General features: G+C 48.1%; 1 non-coding gene across 1 annotated transcript; it reads right to left on the bottom strand.

Annotated features, from left to right (window-relative positions):
- Positions 1-5,236: 5,236 nt before the first annotated feature.
- LOC119102102 (U1 spliceosomal RNA) lies at positions 5,237-5,401 on the bottom strand. The gene has a single exon (XR_005094647.1). It is a non-coding gene; the product is annotated as a U1 spliceosomal RNA (small nuclear RNA).
- Between the last annotated feature and the right edge of the window lie 424 nt (positions 5,402-5,825).

Genomic DNA, 5,825 nt, shown 5'->3' on the forward strand with positions numbered 1-5,825 from the left:
AGGCAGGACGGGCCAACTGTGCCCCTTCCCTCTCGAACAATTATTTTTTGTCTCTTTTTTGCGGTCGCCTTCAAACGATTGTTCACAGATCCCTGAAGTATGTGATTTTACTGCGGAAATTTCGACATGTGATCACAACATTCTAAGAAAAACGCTAAGCAGGGGAAAAACGCTTATCTACGGAAAGGCTAACCGCCAACTTTGGGAGGAAATTCTGCTGAAATTGCTGCCTTTTCTTTCATGTAAGCTGCTGTGCGAAGAATGGTTGTGATCTGGTCTATCCCCTGTTCTCGTGTAGTGTATGGTGTATCAATATGAGAGCTAATTTCTTCAAGTTTGGCCCAGTCAGCCTGGTGTAGAGTTCATCGGGGCATCGTGGCATCGGAACCGAGGGCAGCGTCATCAGTGGTGGTATGGCGTAGATTTTAATGGGAAAATGATCACTATCATGCATATTTCCACTAACAGACCAGTCAAAGAAAGTAGCTATGGCAGGGGAGCACAATGAAAGGTCTACTGCAGTCTCTCGGATGACACGTGATGATAAGTACTATTGCCCGTGCTAAGGATAACCAGCTTACGTGCATCCGGGAAGTTTTCGATGATTCGCTCACGGCCATCACCTGCTTGGGCGTCATTGCTCCGAATGCTTGGGATTGCAGGAAACAAGCATATCTTTACAACGACCAATTACACTCACAAATTCCCACACCCTGATCAACTGGGCCACCCAGCACCATGCCACCTTCTTCCCCCGGCCCCAACCATACACAGTAAGTGGCAAAAATTGCGGTTGGAAATTGTTGCTGGCTCTTAGAAAAGAGAAGTATGAAATGTCTGGTGTGCCAGAAGTTTTACTAAAGGATGGCTTCCCCCTCAAGCTCAGTAGTAAGCATTACATGCATGCACGCACCATGTATGGAATAGTTCTTCTTATACGGTTGCACAATGAGAAATAACTGGTATTGCCAGCACTCTGAAAAATAATATCGTCATTACAGCTATCAAGAAATGGTGCTAAAATCCTGTGTGGTGAGAGCAGTGTTTCCATTCAGACTTGCCATTGACTGACAAGTAAGTATGCAGATATTCGCTTTCATGACATCCGATGGTGGAGGTACACCTGTGACATCCTTGCGGTCAACAGCGTTGGGTGGATACAGATTGATGCCTAGGTGATACAAACAGTATTTGGACGTCCCAGAAGCCCTATGTAAACCAGCCAGATAACTGTGTCATGACCAAGGCAATCTTAGCTGGTCATAACAACTTAATCGTTATGATGAAAGTAAAGTTGCCTTGTGACATGCATAGACATCAAACACAGCGTGGCACCAAGGTAATAAATCTGCTCACCAGTACAAAGAGTAGTAGTGTAGTGCTATGTTAGTGTTATGCAGTAGTGTTATGCACCAAGGCCACGCTACCCATGCTGCAGATACTTTGGCACAAAGTATCACTTGGTTCATATACTGATGACAGCTTTCATCCACCATTCACAGTTGTTTTCTTGTTGTTTCCAAATGCTCATTCTTTGAAACTTTGAAAATAGATTTCACAACCGATGCTGAGTATGCAATATTCTAGATTTCTGTATGCTTTGTATATGATGCAGGTGTTATTCAACCACCTATCTCACCCACAGCACACCTAAAAACAACCAGTTACATGACTAGATCAATAGCAGTCGATTAAGCCCCTGCTTCGCAGCCATTTGATCACAGCTGGCTACAGCTGTTCATTGTAGTGTAACTTAACATTCCTTTAAGGTGTCAAAGTTTGAGCAGATCTGTCCATCAGATAAATTGTTCACTAAATGCTAAAGGCATAGGAGGAATGTCTGAAAAACTTTTCCCTGCCCCCAACATCCGCACCTCCATGCCAGTTGGATGGAGGCATTTCCTGACTGAGGGAAATTTAGTAGTATGCCCTGCAAATATTTTAAGAGCAATCCAAAACTGCACGAGATCGCTGGCAAAACTAGGTATAATGGCCAACATTAGTTTCATAAACCTTTTGGAAGCATGGAGCCTGCCGCATATATAAATTAATCTTAACTTGAGCCAGACAAAAACGGTACACAAACCTGACACCCACTTCCTTAACAGATCGCTCTAGGTCATCCGCAAAACACGCGTAACTTACGTGTGCGGTCCTGTGACGTTTTCCATTCAAGGCTCTTGATAACTGGAGCTCTTGGATGACTTCCAACATGGTGTTCACCTCGCCTTCCTCACAGTTTTCCTTTTTCTTTTCCATCTTGGAGTGTTTTAAACAGTGAGCAAGAACTCTTGAAAACCGGCAAAACCAAACAGCTGAAATGACGAACAGCAATGCATACGACAGGCAATTCCGGTGATATGTGCTTTTGCCGGCGACTATGCCTTTGGCAGCCTTGACCACCGATAATCCAATCGAAATCCTTTCCTGAACGGATGTTCCTCTCACGGGAAAGGACTTCCACCGGCTTGTTATTTCGAATTATCGGAGCGGCGCGTGAGTGTATGCATGGGCCAGATAGTTGGGATCGAGGAGGCGTCCCGGCTTAATTCGAATCACAGCTGCCTATGTAAACCTGGTAAATGTCTCGCAAATTAGGCCAGCTTCTGTAGGGAAGCAAGGCAAACGGAGGCGTCTAAGGAAGGCGGAAAGTGGTTAGGCGCATCCTTACTGAGTCGCTGACTAAGGCGCTGCGCCGCGTCGCGGCATCAGGTGTCTCATTCCGCCAATACGGCGAGTTACACGACCGAGACATGCCATGCTGTACGCGTCACCAGGGACAAACGGTTGCGTTTGGAGACAGCAGAGCGACGGCGCAGTGTACCGAACCCCGTTGCCCTCGAAGCTGCCGCTGTCGGCGCGCCGATCAGGCGCGCACTGATCGGGTGGGCGAGTGATCAACCGGATCAGCTCTGGCTTAAGATCAGCGGTGATGGAATCAGCTGCCGCAAGATCGGATATGTAAATATCGCTGTGGAGCTCGTCAGCCAACTGCCCGTCAAGCGGTCGGCGATCGTCATGGCCTGCGTAAATGGTAACGAGGACGCCGAAAATCCCGACCTGGTGGCCGTCCTGAAGCAGGTCGACGGGAAGCAGGAGGACTCACACAACATCGATGGGATCTCGGTCCAGTTCTACCAGGGAGCGGACCTCAAGTTCGTGTGGATAGTGTTCGGTATGGCAGGAGGTCCGAGTGACTTTCCACGCCCGCACTGTACCGTCAGTTAGACCAAGAAACACAACGAACGGGTCAGCCCGTGCACCATCGACGCCATGGCCGCCCCGGACCGGAAGCCCATGACATCGAAAACGAAGATGGCAGATCGACAGGGCATGAAAATGTGCCCCATGATGATGGTGCAAATCCCCGTCAGCCGTGTCATCGCCGGCGAGATGCACCTGGTGCTGCGGGTGTCTGATCGCATCTTCCTAAACGTGAAGGTCCAACTGGCAAAGTCTGGCAGGCTACCACAGCTGGAGCAGCAGATGTGGAAGATCCTGAGGGGCAAAATAAATTAAAAAATATGTGACAATCTGCAGGTGTCAACCAGGCCGAATCTTCAGGACCGCGAGCCGCTGTCGAACAACCTGACAATGTACTACCAGTGGAGGAACGTGGACGGCAGTTGATGAAACTGATACACTCCGATTCGGGGGATGTGTCGGTCATGGTTTGTAGCCAGAGCGGTGCTGGGGAAAATGTGTGACGAGTGACACACGCCGTGTCTCTCGGTGTGCCAGGGCGGCGCCTTCACCCCGTACGTGTACATCCTATGGTTCCACATGCCGGATCTGATATGCAACACCCCTGTCTTCTTCCACCACTTCAAGCAGCAGCTGGTGGAGAGGGCGAACACCGAGCTGAGGCGTGATGCTGAGCGCTTTAAAGGGAACGTTCCGCATTTATATGCGGTTTTGAACTGAAATAGCCATCTTAAAGACCTTTTGATGCAGTTCACGGTCATGCCCTTTTTAAGATCCAAAGCCCTCTAGTTGCTGAGTTGCACGCCCGTAAAAGGGGTAAAAGGTTTATTCAGGGACTATTACAAAGCCACCTCTGCAATGATGATGTCATGAAAACATCATATCAAGAATGGTAGCAAAATCATTAATAGCACAGCAGCAACAGCAGCAGCACAGCATATCGAGCTGATGCTTTTCTCAATATCTTCAAATGTGAAACATTTCCTTTAAGTGCTCGTCCCACAGCCTGATCGTTCAACATATAAAACGAGATCTGCTGTGCACAAACGTAAATACAACGCAGTAGATGAACGCTTTTTATCGAGATCTTGGGGCCAACGGGAGTGAGGCCACCGGACTTTCAAAGGTAATATGGTTTCGGAAGGCAATTAACGTCGCCAAGTTTGCTTAGCCATTCAACTGGTGTAACGTACGTAGGTGTACTGGTGTTCAGGTGTACTAGGTGTTCAACTGGTGTAACGTTAAAGCAATGTACGTAACACATACAGTACAAGGAAAACATTACTTGTATGTTGGTACGGAAAGGGCATCCTGGGAAAATGACTGCGTCCTTCGGTAATCAGTAGGTACGTAATATAAACCTTAAGTAGACTAGCAGCACGCCAAAACAAAATCCAATTTGAATACCCATGAAAGTGAAAGGCAATGCATGCTGATTGCATCATCCCTATGTAAAGAATAAACATACTAACAAACTGCATTGCCTTTAAGCTATGCAAATGGACAAACCTTAGCCAATAGCGTTCTTGCAGGTATAAATTCCCATGATCAACAACACTTGAAGTGATGTTAACCACGGCGGTAGGTCGGTTCTTGGGCACCCAAATCAGTGCACATAATCATGGCGCTACCAATCATGGAGTGCCTACTAAAATCATGCCCCAGCGCACCCTGACACTTGATGGAACAAGATCGGGCGAGACTGGATGGCTTCTGTGATTCTGTCTGCCAAATTTCGAGTCTCTGGGTCATGGCTTCCGTGAACAAGAGGACACAAAGTCCTGTATGTTGAGCGCGTACAAAGTCACATCCTAGAGGACTGGTCACAATCTTGGTAAGTGTAGGCAGCTTGGTAAGTGTCAAAGAAAATGTTCCTCATGTATGTATTTAATATGTGCCTAGCCTATATGATTGAAATATCACAGGCCACATGGTGGAGGGCTGTCACTCAGCGCTAGCGTCTCTTGCACCATAGGCTGAAACTGTAGGGTAACAAACCACATTTTCCCACCCGCCATCCCACAAAAATTCCTAGGATTGAACCGCAAACAGAACCTACCTCGCTATCAACAATTGTGCTACAGAGTTACCCACATTTGGGGTAATCGTATAGACCATTCCAACCCAAGCGCAATGGAAGGGCTTCGTCGTGGGGGAACCGCCTCCGTGATCACGGCATCCCCTGGGCCAGGTGTGAGCAATGCCAGGTTGGTTACTGGATTAGTCATTTCCACCAGTAATGATATTTTCAGGGCTTTGAAATGAAAGAGAATTGACAACGGTGGGGAAGGATACACGCGCCTGGGGCCAACCACCGAGGCTTAGCTCGCGCAGAGATCCCTCTGCGGCGTATGCGCCGGGCGTCCGGTCGAGGTCCCCTACGGGTGGCCTCTTGGCCCACTCGTGGCTGGCGCCCGCAGTCTGCCCCGGACAGGCGTGGTATCGTGAGGATGCAGGATGAAGCAAGAGATTCAGAGTGTGGGATGTTTTATGCCAGTCACGTTTTTCATAACATTATGTTTCTGCGACGTACCACAGCACGCGACCATAATGCTTGTGTTCACACCCAGCATTTGCCACTCTTTAGATATTTTGCCCCTGATATAAATTGTAGAACTTCA

This window comes from Pollicipes pollicipes, unplaced genomic scaffold (genome assembly GCF_011947565.3).
Source record: "Pollicipes pollicipes isolate AB1234 unplaced genomic scaffold, Ppol_2.1 Scaffold_5594;HRSCAF=6620_pilon_pilon_pilon, whole genome shotgun sequence".
In the NCBI taxonomy this organism is placed as follows: Eukaryota; Metazoa; Arthropoda; class Thecostraca; order Pollicipedomorpha; family Pollicipedidae; genus Pollicipes; species Pollicipes pollicipes.